Here is a 23896-nt window from a genome sequence, read left to right on the forward strand (position 1 = left end):
CGTAGAAGTGAGATGAGGGAGAGATGCTGATTTCACAGTGTTTATTATATGGAGACTAGGCAACTTGTTTGTGTGACATATAGTATCTGGCTCTGTGCATGCACAATCCCAGATGCACAACTTCCATATTACAATAAATTTCAGCTGATCTTTTTGATTTCATGACTTGATCAGTGTAACAGAACCAGGCTCATGATGGAAACATGATAACTTTGTATTAGTTACCTTGTCTCCTCCAACGCACATTAGCCAGCTAATTTGAGCCAGGGAAATCTGTTCTTCACCTACCACCATGATAAACTGTTCACTGTCAGTAGGATTTGGGTGCTCTGTCTCCAAAATCACATCTAAATATTCACTTTCTTAGTCTAATCTGATCACAGACTCAAAGGAAGCAGGACTGAGTTGGAAATTAGCTTAGTGGATGGTAATTTAAGAGTGCTTTTAGGATCAATACTTTGGGGAAGAGAAGGAAACAAGATTAGACAGAGGGATAATTTAGATTGTGGAGCAGTCACAGTGAGGCTTCAGCCCATCTTAAATGGAACTCTGAAGCCAATGTAGGCCTTCAGAGTTGTTTCAAGTGGGGACAAAAGGACCAATGACTGGTACTTTGTGAAACTTATTGACCGTTATTGGATGGTGGCTGCCCTGGGAAGAGGATGTGACTTTGGCAGATGTGTTTTTTCAGCCTAGGGCAACTAGCAAAAGGTCTGACATCTGACACCTGTCAATCTTCTTTTCCATGAGTGTGAAAAGAGGGGATGAGACCTTCCACCATGAAGAAAAATCTGAGCCAGCGCTTTATACCTGACACTTTCTTTCTTTTTTTTTTTTTTTAATAAATTTTTATTAATGGTAATGGGATGACATTAATAAATCAGGGTACATATATTCAAAGAAAACATGTCTAGGTTATTTTGTCATCAAATTATGTTGCAAACCCCTCGCCCAAAGTCAGATTGTCCTCCGTCACCCTCTATCTAGTTCTCTGTGCCCCTCCCCCTCCCCCTAAATCTCTCCCTCCCTCCCTCCCAAGTCCTCCCTCCCCCCCACCCTTGGTAACCACCACACTCTTGTTCATGTCTCTTAGTCTCATTTTTATGTTCCACCAATGTATGGAATCATGTAGTTCTTGTTTTTTTCTGATTTGCTTATTTCACTCCTTATAATGTTATCAAGATCCCACCATTTTGCTGTAAATGATCTGATGTCATCATTTCTTATGGCTGAGTAGTATTCCATAGTGTATATGTGCCACATCTTCTTTATCCAGTCTTCTATTGAAGGGCTTTTTGGTTGTTTCCATGTCTTGGCCACTGTGAACAGTGCTGCAATGAACATGGGGCTACATGTGTCTTCACGTATCAATGTTTCTGAGGTTTTGGGGTATATACCCAGTAGAGGGATTGCTGGGTCATAAGGTAGTTCTATTTGCAGTTTTTTGAGGAACCACCATACTTTCCTCCATAATGGTTGTACTACTTTACAGTCCCACCAACAGTGAATGAGGGTTCCTTTTTCTCCACAGCCTCTCCAACATTTGCTATTACCCGTCTTGTTGATAATAGCTAATCTAACAGGGGTGAGGTGGTATCTCATTGTAGTTTTGATTTGCATTTCTCTAATAACTAATGAAGCTGAGCATCTTTTCATATATCTGTTGGCCATTTGTATCTCTTCCTGGGAGAAGACCTTACACTTTCAAATGTTGCTTTACCAGGACGGAACAAAAGTGTTAAGCCAGCTTGTTTTTTTGTGTATTTTCTATTAACTCTAAAGCCTTTGCTTTCTATCACAACAAAATTTTATTTGCCATTCTGTATATAGTATTTAAAAAATAGTATTTAGGAGTGACGTCACGGAAATGGCGCCGTGAGAAGCGCGTCCGACAGCTCTCCCCTAAATCACAACAAATTTATCAACTAGAAACAGAAAAATTTATCCTCGGAGCATTCCGGAGTTCCACACAAACTGAAAGCAAAAGGACTGTTATCACTTGAATCTGAGAGACGAGGGTGTGGAGGAAGCTACCGCAGCAGCGACGCTCATTCAAGCCGCGAGGGAGTGCGCCTGCGGTGAGTCAGCCCATATACTTGGGAACCGCGAGCCGCCGCGAGCGGCCGCCGAGAGCCGCCGCCACGAGCCCCTGCGAACCGCCACCGCGAGCGGCTGCGAGCCCCCGCGAGCCGCCGCCACGAGCTGCCGCGAACCGCCACCGCGAGCGGCCGTGAGCCCCCGCGAGCGGCCGCCATGAGCCTCCGCGCGCGCCCGGTCCGGTTGAGCACCGCTGACGTTCCCAGCGGCCCGCACACTGCGAGTGGGAGTCGCCGGCCACCGGTGCCCGGAGCGCCCCATTCGCGCGCGTGCCTTGGGCATTCCACGCGCCCAGGGCGCCCTGCTGGCCTGCACACCCAGGGGGCTCCATTATCCTGCGCCTGATGCGGTCCAGCCGCCAGCGGCGGGGCGAGCGGGAGAGGCTTGGGAGATTCTCTCCATGGGCGGGGCACCTCACCCAGCCATTCAAGCTAACAATCAAGCGTTGGGGGAGGGGCGCGCGCAGGCAGCCTAAAATACCTTCGGAAGCACAGCTGCGACCCAATCACTGAAATTAGCTTAACCCATAAAATCTGCGCACCCTCGGTTCTAATTGATAAGATCTCTCTCAGTTCAGCGATCCAAGACAAGAGGCGTGATATTTTTTAGTGCCTCTTGCTAAAGGGGCAGGGGCAACTTCTGATTGATAGAGCCTCCATATTCAGGGATAAACGCTAACAAGAAGGACTTGGCAGATAATAAGGTCTATACTACACTAGTCGTAAGCAGAGACTAGTGCCTCTTCTTCCCTGCAAAAACAGGCTACAAAGTGTGGAAAGCCTGGGTTGAGAGGTCCAACTAAATGATAGGCGCTGAACAGTCACCTTGACAACAATTGACTCCCACCCCCGCCTGATTACACTGGAGGCCCTGACTCTCAGAGCCTTTCCCAAAGCCTTGCACTGAGTGGGGATAGAGTGGGGATTTCCCAGCTCTTTGAGCCTCTTACTCCCCAGGCAGAAGCAGTTGCAGCCTTATAGCCGGATCACCAGGCTGCTAATTCAGAAAGGGGGGACTAGGAGAGAGAATCCAGGAAAGCAAACTCTCTCATCGTTGGACCCTGCAAACGCCAACAAGCCTTTACTTCCAGCAAGACTAAAGCCAATTATATGACATTGCCATAGAATCCCATCAACTGCAAATCCCTACCTAAGAGTGACACAGGGGCAGAGCCTGGGGTACAGAGTCACCGACTAGGAAGAGGGAGAGAAAAGAAAAAGGAAGAAGTTAACCTCTCAAAATCAAGAAAAACGCACAGACTTTACAACTTGATCCACTAATTTTTTTTTTTGTTGTTGTTGTTGTTGTTGTTTGTTTCTTCTATCTTTTTGCCTTTATTTCCTCCACCTCGGTCCTTTTATTCTCTGCCCATCTTATGCGTCCCCTTTCTTGAACTACACTACCCATGAGTGTTGCATTTTATTTTTCTTCTTCATCCTCACCCTCCTTTAAGGTTATACTCCAAAACACTTAACTCTCACTCTCTCCTCTTTTGTTTATTTTTTGTGTTTTTTTTTTGTCTTGCTCTATTTTGTTTTTTTCTCGTCCTATTTTATTTCTTCCTTCGTTTTTCTCTTTTTCTTATTTTTTCCTTTCTATTCGTTTTTTCTTTTCTCATTTTACTTTCCTCCCATATAATCCTCAATCACGAACAAATTAGTTAATTTGGGACTCAAGGCTTTTTTTTTGGCTTTATTTCTCTTTTTTGCTTGTGTTTTTATTTTTTTTCTCTTGTTTGTTTATTTTTGTGGCATTTTGGGTCCTCCCAACCCAAGGTCTCCATTGTATTTAGTCTTCGCTCCACTTAATACAACAGATTTTTACTTATTATTTTTATTTTTTCTTCTTTATTGTTCTTTTTTGGTCCTTTTTTCTGGTTCCCTCTTATCCCTCTCATTATATCTCTTAGTTGACCATCACTTACAAGCAAATCATCTTATGCTTGTCTAAGATTTTCTTCCTTTTTTTTTTTTTTTTGCATTTAGTAGGTTCCTACTCCCTTTTTTTTTGCCCCTTGAACTCTTCACTCCAAATCAGGCCCTCCATTATAGGCACGATATTTCCCTGAGGAGGGGAGAGGAGGGAAAGAGAAGAGAGAAAAAAAGGGAGAAATAATAAATTATTACTGTTTTTTTTTTGTGGGGTGTTTTACCTTTTTTTTTTTCTTTTTACTCTTTATTAATTCTAATTAGTGCTATCAATAAGACCACCCTCAGATGCCAATAAGAAAGAGGAAATCGAATATTATGGATACAAAAGAAAGAGAGGTAACACAAATAGATGTGGAAAATCTATGGAGAAAAGACTTAACATATTGGAAACCTTGGAGCTAAATGACAGAGAATTTAAAATAGAAATCTTAAAAATACTCAGAGATATACAAGAAAACACAGAAAGGCAATATAGGGAGATCAGAAAACAACTCAATGAACACAAAGAATATATTACCAAGGAAATTGAAACTATAAAAACAAATCAAACAGAAATGAAAAAGTCAATTCACGAGCTGAAAAACGAGGTAACAAGCTTAGCTAACAGAACAGCCCAGATTGAAGATAGGATTAGTGAAATAGAAGACAAACAACTTGAGGCACAACAGAAAGAAGAAGAAAGAGACTCAAAAATAATAAAAAATGAGAAAGCCCTACAGGAATTGTCTGACTCCATCAGAAAGAATAACATAAGAATAATAGGTATATCAGAGGGAGAAGAGAAAGAAAATGGAATGGAGAATATACTCAAACAAATAATAGACGAGAACTTCCCAAGCCTGTGGAAGGAACTAAAGCCTCAAATTCAAGAAGCAAACAGAACACCAAGTTTTCTTAACCCCAACAAACCCACTCCAAGGCACATCATAATAAAGATGACACAAACCAATGACAAAGAAAAAATTCTCAAGGCAGCCAGGGAAAAGAAGAGTACAACATATAAAGGAAGGCCTATTAGATTATCATCAGATTTCTCAGCAGAAACTCTACAAGCTAGAAGAGAGTGGACTCCAATATTTAAAGCCCTGAAAGAGAGGAACTTTCAGCCAAGAATACTATACCCATCAAAGCTATCCTTCAAGTATGAAGGAGATATAAAAACATTCACAAATACAGAAAAGATGAGAGAATTTATCAACAGAAAGCCCCCACTCCAGGAAATACTAAGGGGGGTTTTCCAACCAGATTCAAAGAACAAAAGAAAACAACACCACAAGTAACAGCTCCACCAAGAACACAATAAAACCAAACTTAAACTGTGACAACAAAGGAAAAAAAGGGGGGAGAGGATGGAGATTAACAGTAGCAAAGGATGATGAAGTGCAGAAATACTTATAAGATAGGGTACTACAATGAATATGGTAGGTACCCTTTTCATTACTTAATGGTAACCACCCTAAAAAAAACCACCACAAAAACACTTGACTTAAAAAAGGTAGCAACAGAGGAAAGAAGTATGGAACACAAACAAACAAAAACAAATGATAGAAAAACAAAAGAGAAGAATCAAACTAGATACAAAACTAACAGAAAGCAATTTATAAAATGGCAGTAGGGAACCCACAACTGTCAATAATTACACTAAATGTAAATGGATTAAACTTACCAATAAAAAGACACAGAGTAGCAGAATGGATTAAAAAAGAAAATCCAACTATATGCTGCCTACAAGAAACACATCTAAGCAACAAGGATAAAAACAAATTCAAAGTGAAAGGCTGGAAAACAATACTCCAAGCAAACAACACCCAAAAAAAAGCAGGTGTAGCAATACTCATATCTAATAATGCTGACTACAAGACACAAAAAGTACTCAGAGACAAAAATGGTCATTTCATAATGATTAAGGGGAAGTTGAATCAAGAAGACATAACAATCCTTAATATATATGCACCAAACCAAGGAGCACCAAAATATATAAGACAGCTACTTATTGACCTTAAAACAAAAACTAACAAAAATACAATCATACTTGGAGACCTCAATACACCGCTGACGGCTCTAGATCGGTCATCCAAACAGAGAATCAATAAAGATATAGTGGCCTTAAACGAAATACTAGAACACCTGGATATGATAGACATCTACAGGACACTTCATCCCAAAGCGACAGAGTATACATTTTTCTCTAGTGTACATGGAACATTCTCAAGAATTGACCATATGTTGGGCCACAAAGACAATATCAGCAAATTTAGAAAAATTGAAATTGTACCAAGCATATTTTCTGATCATAAAGCCTTGAAACTAGAATTCAACTGCAAAAAAGAGGGGGAAAAACCCACGAAAATGTGGAAACTAAACAACATACTTCTAAAAAATGAATGTGTCAAAGAAGAAATAAGCGCAGAAATCAAAAGATATATACAGACAAATGAAAATGAAAATACGACATATCAGAATCTCTGGGATGCAGCAAAAGCAGTAATAAGAGGAAAGTTCATATCACTTCAGGCCTATATGAACAAACAAGAGAGAGCCGAAGTAAACCACTTAACTTTACACCTTAAGGAACTAGAAAAAGAAGAACAAAGACAACCCAAAACCAGCCGAAGAAAGAAGATAATAAAAATCAGAGCAGAAATAAATGAAATAGAGAACAGAAAAACTATAGAAAAAATCAATAAAACAAGGAGCTGGTTCTTTGAAAAGATCAACAAAATTGACAAACCCTTGGCAAGACTCACCAAGGAAAAAAGACACAGGACTCAAATAAATAAAATCCAAAATGAAAGAGGAGAGATCACCACAGACATCATAGAAATACAAAGAATTATTGTAGAATACTATGAAAAATTATATGCCACCAAATACAACAATCTAGAAGAAATGGATAAATTCCTAGAACAATACAACCTTCCTAGACTGAGTCATGAAGAAGCAGAAAGCCTAAACAGACCAATCAGCAGGGAGGAAATAGAAAAAACTATTAAAAATCTCCCCAAAAATAAAAGTCCAGGCCCAGACGGTTATACTAGTGAATTCTATCAAACATTCAAAGAAGACTTGGTTCCTATTCTACTCAAAGTCTTCCAAAAAATTGAAGAAGAAGCAATACTTCCAAACACATTTTATGAGGCCAACATAACCCTCATACCAAAACCTGGCAAGGATGGCACAAAGAAAGAAAACTACAGACCAATATCTCTAATGAATACAGATGCTAAAATACTAAACAAAATACTGGCAAACCGAATACAACAACATATTAAAAAAATAATACGTCATGATCAAGTGGGATTCATCCCAGAATCTCAAGGATGGTTCAACATACGCAAAACGGTTAACGTAATACACCATATCAACAAAACAAAGAACAAAAACCACATGATCTTATCAATAGATGCAGAAAAGGCTTTTGATAAAATACAACACAATTTTATGTTTAAGACTCTCAACAAAATGGGTATAGAAGGAAAATATCTCAACATGATAAAGGCCATATATGATAAACCATCAGCCAACATCCTATTAAACGGCATAAAACTGAGGACTTTCTACCTTAAATCAGGAACAAGACAGGGTTGTCCACTCTCTCCACTCTTATTCAACGTGGTACTAGAAGTTCTGGCCAGAGCAATCAGACAAGACAAAGAAATAAAAGGCATCCATATCGGAAAAGAAGAAGTAAAGCTATCACTTTTTGCTGATGATATGATCCTATACATCGAAAACCCGAAGGACTCCACAAAAAGATTATTAGAAACAATAAACCAATACAGTAAGGTCGCAGGATACAAAATTAACATACAAAAGTCCATAGCCTTTCTATATGCCAACAATGAAATATTAGAAAACGAACTCAAAAAAATAATCCCCTTCACGATTGCAACAACAACAAAAAAAATACCTAGGAATAAACATAACAAAGAACGTAAAGGACCTATATAATGAAAATTACAAAGCATTGTTAAGGGAAATCGAAAAAGATACAATGAGATGGAAAAATATTCCTTGTTCTTGGATAGGAAGAATAAATATAATCAAAATGGCCATATTACCCAAAGCAATATACAAATTTAATGCAATTCCCATCAAAATCCCTATGAGATTTTTTAAAGAAATGGAACAAAAAATCATCAGATTTATATGGAACTATAAAAAACCCCGAATAGCCAAAACAATCCTAAGGAAAAAAATGAAGCTGGGGGCATTACAATACCTGACTTTAAACTATATTATAGGGCCACGATAATCAAAACAGCATGGTATTGGCAAAAAAATAGACACTCAGACCAATGGAACAGAATAGAAAGCCCAGAAATAAAACCACATATATATGGTCAAATAATCTTTGAGAAAGGGGCCAACAACACACAATGGAGAAAAGAAAGCCTCTTCAACAAATGGTGTTGGGAAAACTGGAAAGCCACATGCAAAAGAATGAAACTCGACTACAGCCTGTCCCCGTGTACTAAAATTAATTCAAAATGGATCAAAGACCTAAATATAAGACCTGAAACAATAAAGTACATAGAAGAAGACATAGGTACTAAAATCATGGACCTGGGTTTTAAAGAACATTTTATGAACTTGACTCCAATGGCAAGAGAAGTGAAGGCAAAGATAAATGAATGGGACTACATCAGAATTAAAAGTTTTTGCTCAGCAAGAGAAACTGATATCAAAATAAACAGACAGCCAACTATATGGGAACTGATATTTTCAAACAACAGCTCAGATAAGGGCCTAATATCCAAAATTTACAAAGAACTCATAAAACTCAACAACAAACAAACAAACAATCCAATAAAATAATGGGAAGAGGACTTGAACAGACACTTCTCCCAGGAAGAGATACAAATGGCCAACAGATATATGAAAAGATGCTCAGCTTCATTAGTTATTAGAGAAATGCAAATCAAAACTACAATGAGATACCACCTCACCCCTGTTAGATTAGCTATTATCAACAAGACGGGTAATAGCAAATTTTGGAGAGGCTGTGGAGAAAAAGGAACCCTCATTCACTGTTGGTGGGACTGTAAAGTAGTACAACCATTATGGAGGAAAGTATGGTGGTTCCTCAAAAAACTGCAAATAGAACTACCTTATGACCCAGCAATCCCTCTACTGGGTATATACCCCAAAACCTCAGAAACATTGATACGTGAAGACACATGTAGCCCCATGTTCATTGCAGCACTGTTCACAGTGGCCAAGACATGGACACAACCAAAAAGCCCTTCAGTAGAAGACTGGATAAAGAAGATGTGGCACATATACACTATGGAATACTACTCAGCCATAAGAAATGATGACATCAGATCATTTACAGCAAAATGGTGGGATCTTGATAACATTATAAGGAGTGAAATAAGCAAATCAGAAAAAAACAAGAACTACATGATTCCATACATTGGTGGAACATAAAAATGAGACTAAGAGACATGGACAAGAGTGTGGTGGTTACCAAGGGTGGGGGGGGAGGGAGGACATGGGAGGGAGGGAGGGAGAGAGTTAGGGGGAGGGGGAGGGGCACAGAGAACAAGATAGAGGGTGACGGAGGACAATCTGACTTTGGGCGAGGGGTTTGCAACATAATTTGATGACAAAATAACCTAGACATGTTTTCTTTGAATATATGTACCCTGATTTATTAATGTCATCCCATTACCATTAATAAAAATTTATTAAAAAAATAATATTAAAAAAAAATAGTATTTAAAAATATTGACCAAAGGCGCATATGTAAATATCTATGTGTAATCGTTATTTAAATGCAATTTCTTCCACTATCTTTAATTAAAATGGTATTTTAAAATATATCCATTGACAAAACACAATGAATAAATCAACAGAAGAGTCATGGTGGCAGAAATGGGCCCTACGGCATTGACAGAGAAAATTTTCTTTGTTTTCCTCTGGATATTATGAAAATTGAGATTGTAGAACATTTTTTTTTATCATGTTTGCATTATGACTGCAAGGAGGTAATTCTGTGAATTATGTTTAAACAAGTAGTAAGGACAGTGTATACCTTCTCTGTAAACATGATCAAAACAAATCAATAATTTTCTAGTCAATTTGTTCATTTCCTTTTTATTACAATTGCAAATCAATAAATTATTGATTAGGTTGCTACATGATCACTTTAATTTGGTTGCTGAATTGACTAAATTATCATGAATTATGCAGAATCCTTATGCACACCCCATGCCAATCATTTATTCTGGGTAATACAGGGTGTGAGGAGATGCTCTACCTGGCAGGGTAGGAACCACCGCCTCATTCTTACTTGTTACTTAACTCTATAAAGCATTCACAACTACTGCCTAATCAGTATCAGGACCAAGAATGATGAGAAGAAACTGAATTTTGTTCTTTTCTTTAATCTCTTAGCTAAGGGGTCAGACACGATTATACTTGGTCTGAACCACTTCTATTACTCTGAGTTTTCAATAGTGTCTAATTTGATGTGTTTTCCTGAATAAGAATTTACTTCTCTTCTTTGCCAAGGCACCAGTTCCTGAATTATCTTTTTTGACCATTTTGAATGCCACTATATATCTATGTTCCACTGGCAAGCGGAATTTCAAATTTTAACATAAGACCTAACTTTCAGCCTTACTTTACTTCATTTTATATGAGACTCCAACAAAGTATTTGTGAACTACTTCTGTAAAGAGACAGAGTAGATATTTTTAGTTTTGTGGGCCATATGATTTCTGCTGCAAAGACCTAATTCTGCTGTGGTAGAAAGAAAGCAACCATAGATAATGCCTATATAAGGATGTATGGCTATGTTACAATAAAACTTTATTCATAAAAATAAGAGGCAGGCCAGATTTCACCCATAAGCCACAGTTCACCAACTTCTGATTTACACAATGACAAAATTTGAGCCAGATGAAAAGTGAATAATACCATTAATTAAATGCTTGATTTACTGAAATCCCAAAATTTGGATGCTTGAAATTACTTAAAAGATGGAGTTAATATCCTTAGCCTGAATCTATCAGACAGCATATAAATAGAACCATTCCATCTATCACAGACTATGGGCAAAGGATGCAGGCAAACCAAATCTTTGATCTTCTATGTGTCCCACTGAAATTTAGCAGTAAATTCCACTGAATGAAAATAAGTTCTAGACAGTTCTCTAGACACAGGGTCTAAAAATATAGGCTCTCACTTTTTGTAGAATTCTACATGTCATATCACTCTCTACTGACTTTTGAGCATGCCTAAAATCAAGTTGATAAAAATATAATTTTCAATATTATAGCCTTTTCCTCTGGTAGTTAACTTGTTTCATTATTCCTTTTTGTGGTTATTTTTCTGGAAATATAGATATGCTAAATGTAGCTAAGAGTTAAATTTTTTTTACTGTGAAAAATTATGTCCTTTAACAATCTATCAACTTTGCATGGATAATTTTCTTCTACCTGACTTTCTAATGTATCAGATCTGAGAATTCAAGAATCTTCTCACATCTTCCTAAAGAAGTCACAGGCTAAGCTATAATTTCTCTTGGTAAAAAATATTGGGATTGCTTTTGAGAAAGAATGGTACTCAGATTTATTCATTATTATACTTAATTTCATATATTTGGTACATCAAATCCCAAGCCAATGTTTTATGCTGTTTCACATACAACTTGCAGTCCAGTTGATGCCTTTAGTATATCATTTCTCTCATCTGCTAAGCGTATCTCAGAATGTTATATGACTTTTCCCTAGATCTCTGAAATCATCACTGTAGTTTATGTGAAGCATGAAATTTATCCATTTTTGACTAGTTCACCTCTGGAGTGTAAAATTTGCTGCTAGACAGCAAAGTCTGAGACAAAAGTTTTAGCAGACAGTTAACAGTGCAATCCATCTTGTCCTTATTCTTTACATATTTTCCTTTGTCTGCATATAAGTATAATAGCTTATATATAGGGAGTCTTCAGGTTACAACAGTCTCAACACATGACATTTTGAGTTTATGATGCTCATGACCGTAAAAACTTAAAAAAATTGAGATGTGATTATTTCAGCTTATGCCATTAGCATCGTATTTATGGAGTACATGGGCAAACTATATTGTTTGGTTGTGCACCATGGAAGAATAAGAAGTAACATGGCATATAAGTGAGGGAGTTGGTGTCCCCCAGTATGCTTACCTATGTCATTTTGGATGGTTAAAAGTGCAAGTGTTCTGTTTTTGTTGCTTTGTTTGGCAACTCTTTGGCCCTTATAATGGCTGCTAAATGAAAGTCTGAGCCTTCAGATGGTAGTGCTTCGAAGAAGATGGAAGTCATCACGATGGATATCACAGAGCTACTGGCATCACATGGAGAGGAACTGTCTGCTGAGGACCTCATTCAGCTGGAGAAGCAGCTGATTGAAGAGGAAGAGAGAGAAACCCCAGAACCCAAGAGATTTACTACCAAAGGTTTGACAGACTATTTTGCTGTGGTAGAGGATGGGTTGGCAAAATTTCAGGCTGAGGACCCCAGCAATGATAGATTCAGCAAGGTCTACAGAGCTGTTATGGATGCCTTGCAATGCTATTGGTATATTTTGGAAGAGAAGAGGTCATCAACCTCCCAGACTAGCCTGGAACAATTCTTTAAAAAGGTAGAGAGGACTTTAATTTTGTACCCTCTACATCAGCTGCTTCTCGAGATGAAACACCTGTAGTACAGGTAGAATCATCTCCAGTATCTCCTGCATGTTCCTTAGGCAATCCAGATTCACCTGACCCAGTATCTTCAGCACCTTCTGCAGGTTCTCCTGCCTCTCCAGCTTCCTCCTCCCAATAGGTCACTCTTTTTCACTTTGTAATGCCCTTTCCAGTGTGCAAGCCAACCACAGGAATAAAGGTAAACATTTTTTTTACATTCATTATTTTGTCATTTTTTTCTGTTACTAAAGTACAGTGTACAGTGTAGTACTCCAGCACTCTGGAAACTACCAATATGGCATGGAAAAAAACTATTCAAGACACAAACTGATTTCAAGAGGAAAAGGGAGGGGTTACTAAGGGATACTAAACCTCCTGAATCATCTTCCCACTCAGCTTTTATTGATCAGAAGCCGAACAAAGGTAAAAGGATTACAGGAGAGAGAGATTGGGTATAAGGGTAAAGAACAACTAATGGATTTCTTGCTGACATGGAGAAAGGGCTAATTTCGGTCAGTACATTCTTTTTCTCTTTTTCTTCTGCTAATTAACAAGCACAAAGGAAGGGGCAATCTAGAACTCTCTAGGCTAATTTCTTAAAAGCCCGGTCACATGCATTCCATTGTGTTTGCACAAAGGTCACTCACTCAAGAGACATTCACACTCAGGGCTTTTTAACTAAAGTTGCCCAATTCAAGTCATAGAAGGTTCAAGATTAGATGGGTGATTTCCTACAGTACAGTAGAGTATATTTATGTCCCTTTCCTTTTTCTGTGGCTTAGTTGTGTTTTTATGTTCTAGATTATGATTTTACAACTGTGTTAGAACAATTAAGTGACAGGCTAGGGTGTGTTTCAATTTACATAAAAATTTGAGTCACATCTGTCATAGAAACGGAACTGTGTTATAACCCTAGGACACCCTGTGTATTGAATTTAGTATTAACCCTTTAATATTGCACCTCTTTAAACCAGAAAGCAACAAAAGTTCTATAGCCAATGGATAGGCCTGTCTCAATGTCTGGCCTTTGTTTAGATGACAAAGATGATAGAGATGGCTCATTTTAAGAGCTGCAATGGTTTTACCTCATTGCAGCCAATAGCTTCTGAGATCAGACAAGATCAGGTACATTCAACATGGTACAGTCATAGTTTTGCAGGCAATAGCAAACACTGTCCAAGACTCTCATGGCACTTTAGTGAGTGTCCACAAAACTCTCCTAAACAAATATGCAAACTTAAGTTATTTTTTTATTTTTTTATTTTTTTATTTTTTTATTTTCTGAAGCTGGAAACGGGGAGAGACAGTCAGACAGACTCCCGCATGCGCCCGACCGGGATCCACCCTGCACACCCACCAGGGGCGACGCTCTGCCGCGACCAGAGCCACTCTAGCGCCTGGGGCAGAGGCCAAGGAGCCATCCCCAGCGTCCGGGCCATCTTTGCTCCAATGGAGCCTTGGCTGTGGGAGGGGAAGAGAGAGACAGAGAGGAAGGGGGGGGGTGGAGAAGCAAATGGGCGCTTCTCCTATGTGCCCTGGCCGGGAATCAAACCCGGGTCCCCCGCACGCCAGGCGGACGCTCCACCGCTGAGCCAACCGGCCAGGGCAAGTTACTTTTTGTAGCTGTCTTCCTATGTTATGTTAAGGAAATCTCTCAACATCATGGTTAGGAAATGCCAGGTATGACACTTAACATAATTAATAGTAATGATTGATCGAGAGATTTCATCTTCAACTATGTATTTGTATATTACACCTATATCTCTTAGGATTTCATTTAATTAAAAATTTAAAATTATTTACATGTATTTTATGCTTTTTATAGAATTTTACATTTTTTTTATATTATCAATGTAAAATAACTCCACATTGTAAGGTATTTTTTTCCCACCAAGGAAGAAGGAAGGGGCATAGCCATGAAGTGTGGAATAATAAAAGCTTTATTGAGCCAGAGCGCATCCCACCTGATGATGTTCCATGGTCCCAGGGACAGTGGCCAGGGAAGTCGCATGGGGTGACCCATGTGAGAGATATTTAAAGGGTCTCTAGGTGGTCTAGCTAATATGATGTGGTGAAATCTCACTGGCTGGCAGACAGTCGCTCTTTCCCAAGGACTCCTGGGAAGTATCTTTTGGTGTGCATGAGTATGGGCAGTTGTAGCCAAAGTTCCTGGGTCTGGTGTCTCATGTGATCTTTCCCCATTGCTGATCACCTTACATTTCAATCTTTTGTGTTAATTAGGGGTGCAGCTTATCGTCTGGCTACTTCCTGCTGATTAGGGGCATCATGGGGAGGGGAGATTGGAAGGTGGTGAGTTTGAGGGGTGTCAGAAGGAATATCCGTTTGGCTGTGAGTTGAGAAACTTCATGGATGCGGTCCTGTAAGGATTTAAAAAAATAGGAGTAATAGGGGGATCTACAGAGTCCAGCCTTTTGGTGAGATGGAGATGGGTAGAGTCCAGTGGTTCTGACTGCCAGTGGTCCTGCATGGAGGCAAGCTTGAGGCAAAACTGCATGTCAGGAGTGGCGTATGAAGGGGAAAGGAAGGGGTCCCATTCATTCCCATAACTGAGACCTGTGAGAGAACTAAAGGTCCAGAGTGTGATGGCAAAATAGAGTAGGTAGCCCCCATGTCTACAAGAAATGAGATGGACTTACCTACTACCTGTAGCATCACCCATGGCTCAGATAGAGTGATGGGGGTCTCTGAGCCCAGGCTGTGTCAGTTGTCTGAGGTCTAGGAGTTCGAGCAGTGGGCCCACATGGCTGGCTTGTCCTCCACATAGATGTGCTGAGGAAAAGCCTGTTGCCCAAATGGTCAATTGCTCTGCCAGTGACCGGGCTGCTTACAGTCAGGGCAGGGCTCAGTGGGCAGCTGCATGCAGGGGCCCGGCCAGGACCAGTGACCCTGCTTGCCACACTTAAAGCAAGCTGCTGGTGGGATTCCTCTTTGTGGCTTGGACTTGGATTGGGCACTTCCTGTGCCTTGCCCCTGTTGCTCTGCTGGCCTCAGGGCTGCCACAAGAGTCTGGGTTTGGAGCATTACCTTCTGCTACATGCGGGCCTGGTGAACAGCCTCAGCCGTTTCCTCCCAACCATTAAAATTTTTAAATGCCATGTTCACAGGTCTCAGATAGGGGTTTAAGGGTTATAATAAAAGGAGGGGGGGCTCCTGGGGAGTTCGGCACCCAGAAACAGTGAAAACGCCAGAGCCAGAGGCAGGACAGGGCCAGGCCTTCCTATAAGAAGATTAGGGTTGGGCGTCCTGCAAACTGGTGTAAGGGCCAATGGCAGGCGGAGAATGGCCTGACAGAGGAGGGGCTTAAGAACACAGTGGAAAAGGAAGGGGCCTCTAGCCAGAAGGGGATGAGAAAGAGAGACTGGTATTTGCAGGTGAATGAGAAACAGGATCCTGTGAAGGGAGTAGAGATGGTCCTTGGAGGGAAGAAACTCAAGTGAAAGAGGTATGCAGAGGGACCAGAGATGAGTCCCAAGTGAGGGGTGCCCCCGGGGGTCAGACAGGAGGGGGAGAGAGTTGAGAGTCCATGGAGAAGGAAAGATTAGGAGTAGAAGTTTTAGGCAAGTTTTCTTTGGCCAAAAAAGGGCCTACGCGTAGAACAGGCAGCACAGAGATTAGGACAGGAGCACAAATAACTAGAAGCCCTGAATGTAAGGGATCTCCAACCAGTTCCCAGTTCTTTTGGTGATAAATTGGTGAGGGTGTTAAAACCAAAAGTCCCTTCAGGAGGCTACCTGGTTTGATTATCCAGTGGGTTCTGTGGCCTGGCCACAGCAAAGAAGAAGAACAGTTTTTTCTTCTTTAGGGAGGGAGAGATTTCAGATAAGGCAACTCCAAGAGTGTTTTTGGATTAGATTTAGATTCCTTGTGCCCCCATGGCCGACCTCAGTCCTCAGGGTGGTTAGAGTTGAGAACTGGTGTCCCGTAACTCAAGCTCTGGCCACCAGATGGATAAGTAAAGTGAATGTGCTTGGGATGTCTCCATGGGCACACACGCACTCAGAACAGAAGAGGTCCCTGATGCAGCTGCGGTTTCAGACAAGGAGTCTCGGCAGAAAGAACTGAGGGGAGGCTGGAGGCAGGGGACTTACTGCATCAAGTGCCAAAGCGGGTGGAAGATCACAGGTCCTGTTTCTTTCTCAGAGGGGGAGGGGAGAGGAGCAGTCTTTGTAGACTTCTTACTCCTCTGGGTTTCGGCACCAAATATAAGGTATTTTTCCTCTCCAAGGAAGAAGGAAGGAGTGTAGCCATGAAATGTGGAATAATGAAAGCTTTATCAAGTACAGAATGCATCCTGCCTGTTGATGTTCCCTGGTCCCGGGGACAGAGGCCAGGGAAGTCACATGGGGTGACCTGCATGGGGAATATTTAAAGAGTCTCTAGGGTGGTTGAGCTAATATGACGTAGTGAAATCTCACTGGCTGGCAGACAGTCACTCTTCTCCCAAGGACTCCTGGGAATTTTCTTTTGGCATGCATGAGTGTGGGCAGTTCTAGCCAAAGTTCTTTGGTCTGGTATCTCACATGACCTTTCCCCATTGCTGACCACCTTATACACATGTTTGGTAGTGGCTGAAAGAGCCACAGTATAATCTTCCTCTGAAAACAATAAACCATTTAGACACTATGAATTACTTTTTATTTTTTATTTAAGAGTAAATACTTAACATGACAGAAGACACTACAAAAAAATAAGTTTATAAATAAGTATTCCAACAATAGAATTAGACTTCTGTCTCTGGTAGTTTAGAAGACGGATGTATTAAATGTTTCTCTTGATTAAAACATCTAAAAATATTGAGCCTGACCTCTGGTGGCACAGTGAATAAAGCATCAACCTGGAACACTGAGGTCACTGGTTCAAAACCCTGGGCTTGCACAAACAAGGCACACACAAGAAGTAATTGTGAACAACTAAAGGGAAGCTTCTCTTTCTCTCTCTCCCTTCTTTCCCCACCACATGCAATTCTTTTTAAAATCAATCAATAAATTTGTTTAAAAAGTTAAAATAAAATAAAAGTATTGGATGTTTTTAATAATATTTTAAAATATGTCATTAAACTAGCAAGAAAAAGGAAGCAATAATCAGAAGCCAAATACTAAGTAAAAGTTAATCCAGAGATATAAATAGAGCAGTGAAGCTGGTTTATCCTGTAGGTATTTTTCAATTTCAATCACTTCAGCTTTGATTTTCATGGTTTTGTAGTCCATGGGACATTAGATTCAGAGGAGTCTATTAGAAAATAATCTTCATGGGACTGGGATCATGATGGCCTAATCTCTTAGTTTATGGCTGAAGGAGAAATCCCATCAACCTTCACACGCACATACAATATATCCTTAGAAGAGGAAGAAGATAAACAGAAAAATGCTCAAGAAAAATCATGAGTTTTGTTTCTCCATAAAAGAAAAAAAAAATCTTTGTCACTACCTATGTGGTTTGAAAAAGGCTAGGCCAAGATTCTGGCTTCAAGAAATTCAATTTTATGTGTTCTTGGGTACCTGGTAAAAAAAATAATGAAAATCTTTATGGAATAATCCACCTTCAGTAGAAGTCTCAAGGTATTGCTTCACTTAAAAAACTCTAAATAAAATGAGTTTAACAATTGAAAAAATGAAGAGTGAAGAAACAAAACACAAATAAACTAAGCTGGAAAAAATATAAAGAAACTAATTTTCCTAGGCATAGAATATAAATAAGCATATTTATTCAATGTGAAATAAATAAAATGATTGAAACTAAAAGTTAATAACAGATTGAGGAAAGTAAATTAACTTCCCTGAGTTAATTTCTTAATCTATCCAGTTAAATACTTATAATTGGTATATCATGAGTTAAGTGAATATAATGCATTGTATGTGAAAACAGAAAAAATAAAGCATTAGCTGGATTGAATTATTTATTTGGTATTAGATTTCTTCTATATTGGCCTGCTATCTAAAATATATTGGCCTGCTCACAAAAATTAGGAGATCAGGGAACATGCAGATATTCTGGTACTTTCAGCCTTTTGTATAATGCATTTTCACCAATAAAGGAAAAGTTGGTTTTGCATCTCATTTGCATAATTGAACAACTTTCTTCGACTTGTCATTTGCTTTTCTGGTGATCTTGTTTAATAAGAAAAAATTCGAATGCTTTTTTTTTATCACTTCATATTCATTTTGAAATATCCCCTAATTTTTGTGAGCAATATATAAACTTCCCATCATCTCCCCTGAATTATGAAGACTGATAATCTCCTCTCCTTGTCCTAAGAAAGATACAAACTTGCCAAATAACAGTGAAAAACATTCAAATTTTGGTTCTGAGCATTAGACTAAGACTTGAAAATATATGTAGTTAATCCTAACCATTTTGAATAATTCTGAGAAAAGTACTAACAATCTAGAACTCAGTGCTCCTAGCATAGTTCAAGGAGAGAGGGCTGGAAATAACAATGGTTTAATCCAGGCAGCGAGAGACTGGGAAAGCCTCAAAGCATTTCCTTCTTATACAGTCATCCAGTCATTTCAATGGGTAGATGAGTAATTCCAATAAACTAATATGGGACATCGGATTGCCTTGCAATAATAATGAAGATGGGGACAAGAGCTCATAATAAAGATAAGATTGAATTCTAGATGTCAATATGGATTTCAGCATGAACATATGATAACATAGAGTATCAGACTGATTGACTGACCTAACTGGCCAGGGCCTGACCTCATTTCTACCAAATACTTGATGGTTTGAATGTTTCAATTTTCTTTGATGAAAAAGTAGAAAGGCCTTATGCAGATTGAGATTTCACTTTTTTCCAGGCAGAATAAAAAACTGAAATAATTACTAGGTTTAATTATTATAATCAGGGAATAAGTTTTTTATTACTAGCTTACATGAATTTGTGGCTCAAGAATCACATTGCCTCACAATCAGTATCCATTATGAAATTACTGCCCTCATTAGAGTGTGTGGTCATACATTATACAAGAATCAAGTGATATAATGACAAGACCTCAGACAGTGTACCTTCAAGGACTCTATCATCTAATAAAAGACAAAACATTATTAGTCACTGAATATTTTTTTAATATTGGAAAAATATAAATTTCAATTATTATATATTTCTAAGACTAGTACTCTACCTATCTATTTCTCATCCGATGTCTTTTTACATGCATCTCATGTATTGCATAAGAATCTTTGCCATTGAAATAGTTTATGTTGAAATGCTTTTAGCAAACTACAAAGAAAAAGAAAAGAAAAAATGCCCAGTGATTGCTTCATCATCAGCATTTTCTCAGAGGTCAGTTACCTATATTAAATGCTTAAATATTTATATTAAATAATAAATATTTAAAGACTACAATAAGGTTGAAAGTTTTGTGTGAAATAAAACCTAGATTAAGATTTCAATACAGGTACACAGAAGAATCTATATTTTTAGCTAAATGGGAGTTTTACTGAGTTCAGTATATGAGCTTGGTTGCATCTACATGTATAAATGAAAAAAAAAATCAGGGAAACAACACACTTTTGTAGGAAGGTGAATGATTAAACAATTTACACATCATCAAATAGTACTATTATTCAATGAGGGTGAAATCTGAGGACCAGAGAAATCTTTATTGGGTATTAATTCTTGGTCTTACTTAAAAATAACAGTCCTATCTTATTCCTTTATTTCAACTATTTATTCATTTGTTAATTGTTTACTCAGCATATTTCAATATCTCCTAGTTATTTATACTTAAAATTTCAGTTTCTTTAGATAGAAAAAACATCAAAATCTTGATTATATTTATTTTCATGTATCATTTGCTCCATACAAATAAAAGTAAAAGAAATTAGCTCATTTACACTATAGTCCTCATCATCATTCCTTTTTTTCAGTGTATTATAGTTAACATTTTTATTAGTTCTCCAATATTTGTAACATAAAAGTGATAAATCTTTATTTCTCAGTTCATTATCTTTCTAATTTTTACTCTCCACTCTATAAGGCTGTTAATGCTACTACTCTAATTTTTCTAAATCCTCTAATTTCCTTTTCTTACATCTCATCATTATTAATAAATTATTTTATTTTGTCATTTAAGCACAAATCTATCATTTATTTTGGTTTCAGCTTCATATAATAGATAAGGAAACTCATTAAATTGGGTTAAAGAAAATAGAAAATATCTGTTTTCCTTTATGAAGGAAGTCTTGAGGTAGGTAGTGCTAGATTCAATGCCAGATCCTCTCTCAACACAGTCTCAGTCTCCTCTATTATTCTGCTTTACCGCTTTGTTGCATAGATGCCACCTTCAACATTAAACATGGCCCAAGGTAACTAATGTAGCTCTAGCTATCAGGGATGCATTATGTGTGGGACCTAAAAAGAAAATCAAAACAAAAAGTGGTGTAAGCTGCATCTTTTAATGGAGAATTCTTGATGTTTTATCACATCATTTCCACTTTTATCTAATTTCTCAGTCATATGTCCACACTCAGACCATTATAGCCTAGTCAGTGGTGGGCAGCCTATGTGTCTAGTAAAATAGGTTCTATTTGTATGTAATTAATTAATAAGTAATAAAATAAAGTCATCATGCAAATAGCATATCTTGATCCAACAGTTACCTTTGGTATTTTGTTCAATGCTTAAGTTTTAAGATTGATAATCAGTAAATATTTTTTTTATTATGAATTTGGAGAAACATGTCTAGTGTCATGTTAGTTTTCTAGCATTATATTTTCTTCTCTCTGAGTCCAGTATCATGACTCCTAGTTCACTCAAAAGAAAATAATCCTAATATCATCAAAAAGATTTTCTTTTTTTGCATCTAAACAATTGTTTAAAACTATATCTTAGCTGGTTTCATATGATTTTCTTATACAAATATTTATTTCGTGGAATTTCAAATTATCTATTTTTGTTTGTATTTTTTGTACTTTTATATGCCTTCAAATAATTTGTATTTCAAGTTTCAGTCATATCTACTAATCATTTTGTTTTGATTTTTGTTTTGTTTATGTCTTTTTTTAATCTTCTTTTTTCTTGGAACCACATTGTTCTATAACAATCTAGACTTCTTATTATATAAGTTTATAATATAGGTTTTTGTCTTAAGACTTTTGAACTTTTGTCTCTTAAATTGAACTCTCTGTTTCATAGATCTGTCTTTCTTCTCTCTTCATTTTATATATTTTGTAATCTTAGAAAAGTATCTCCTGAAGTAACTTCCTTAAAAAAATTAATGTATAAAGCAATTTTTTGAGCTATAACATGGTTCAAAATACACTTGGTATATCACTTACATTTTCTAAAAGCTATGTAATTTTTATGATTTCATTCTTTCAGTTCTTTCTTCACAAATTTTCTGGGTCTGGTGTGTTAAACTTCCTGAATTGATTTTCAATAGGTCTTACATTTTCTTGCATAATTATTGTCTTTGTGATTTCTATTCTACAGTACTGGGAAATAGTCTTTATTTTCCAGGCTTCCATTAATATTTTTATTTTAAAAATTCTATTTTAACTCTTAATTTTTTCTCCATTTTTCATAAAAAATTTTCTTTTAAATGTCTGCAGTATATTTGCAAATTTCTCTAAGTATGCTAATTATATTTTTCTTTTTCAAGTGCTCTTCCTTTTACCTAATGTCTGTTTACTTAATGCTCTGCATGACTGCAATTCCATATCTTCCCTATAGATTTAATGTAACTACAATCAATAAATCAGTTGTGTATTTGTAGAAGTTGAGAAGTTGTTTTTAAAACTTATATAGAAAGGCAAAAGACCAAGAATAGACACAATAATGTTGAAGAAAAACAACAGAAAAGATTTATATAAACAAATAACAAAATTTATTATATAAATAAAACTTCTATTATTTGCAGTTTGATTGTATATGTAAAATTAATAAATAAAATTAAATTTCATGCAGTAAACAAACTTGTGGAGATAAGTTATTGCAAAAATGTGTGCCTAAAGATAAGTCTAAGAGTACTAAAATAGCATTATTTGTAATATAAAAATGTAAAGCAGCTCAATATTTTGTCAAGAACAGTATAGGGAACAAATAATAGTTGATGCCAACCCAAGAAGACCTAGAAGTAACACAATTAAAAACTGGAGGCAGACAACACCAAGCCTAGACTGAACCAGCTCTACAAACAAAAAACACAAATAGATACAATGAGAAGACAGAAAAGTGCAATCCATATGAAACCACAAGAGAAACATCCAGGAAATAAACTGAGTGATATGGAAATAACCAAACTTCCAGATGTGGAGTTCAAAATAATGATTGTAAGGATGCTTAGGGATCTTAGAATCAATGGATGGTCATTATGAACACCTAAATAAAGAAGTAGCAAGTATAAAAAAGGATATTGAAATATTAAAAAAGAATCAGTCAGAGATGACAAATACAATATTAGAAATGAAGACCACAATGGAATTAATTAAAAACAGGATGAATAGAGCTGAGGATCGAATTAGCGAGTTGGAGGACAACTGGAATGAAGGCATGAAAGCAGAGAAAAAAAAAGAAAAGAGACTCAAAAAGTCTGAGGAAACTCTTAGAGAGCTCTGTGACAACATAAAGAGAAATAACATCTGCATTATAGGGGTTCCTGAAGAAGAAGAGAAAGAACAAGGGATAGAGACTTTGTTCAATCATATTATAGCTGAAAACTTCCCTAAATTAATGCAAAGAGAAACTCTCAACAAGAGTGTGGTGGGGGGATGGAGGACGTGGGAGGAAAGGAGGGAGAGGGGAAGGGGAGGGGGAGGGGCACAAAGAAAACTAGATAGAGGGTGATAGAGGACAATCTGACTCTAGGAGATGGGTATGCAACATAATTGAATGACAAGGTGATCTGAACATGTTTTCTTTGAATATATGTACCCTGATTTATTAATGTCACCCCATTAACATTAATAAAAATTTATTAAAAAAAGAGAAACTCTCACCACAAGTTCAAGAAGCACAGAGAACTACATTAAAGAGAAATCCAAAGAAACCTACACCAAGACACATCATAATTAAAATACTAAAGCTAAGCGATAAAGAGAAAATATTAAGAGCTGCTAGAGAAAAAAGGCCATCACCTACAAAGGAGCCCCCATAAGGATGACATCTGACTTCTCAGCAGAAACACTTGAGGCCAGAAGGGAATGGCAAGAAGTATTCAAAGTAATGCAGA

The sequence above is a fragment of the Saccopteryx bilineata genome, chromosome 3 (genome assembly GCF_036850765.1).
Source record: "Saccopteryx bilineata isolate mSacBil1 chromosome 3, mSacBil1_pri_phased_curated, whole genome shotgun sequence".
Lineage (NCBI taxonomy): Eukaryota > Metazoa > Chordata > Mammalia > Chiroptera > Emballonuridae > Saccopteryx > Saccopteryx bilineata.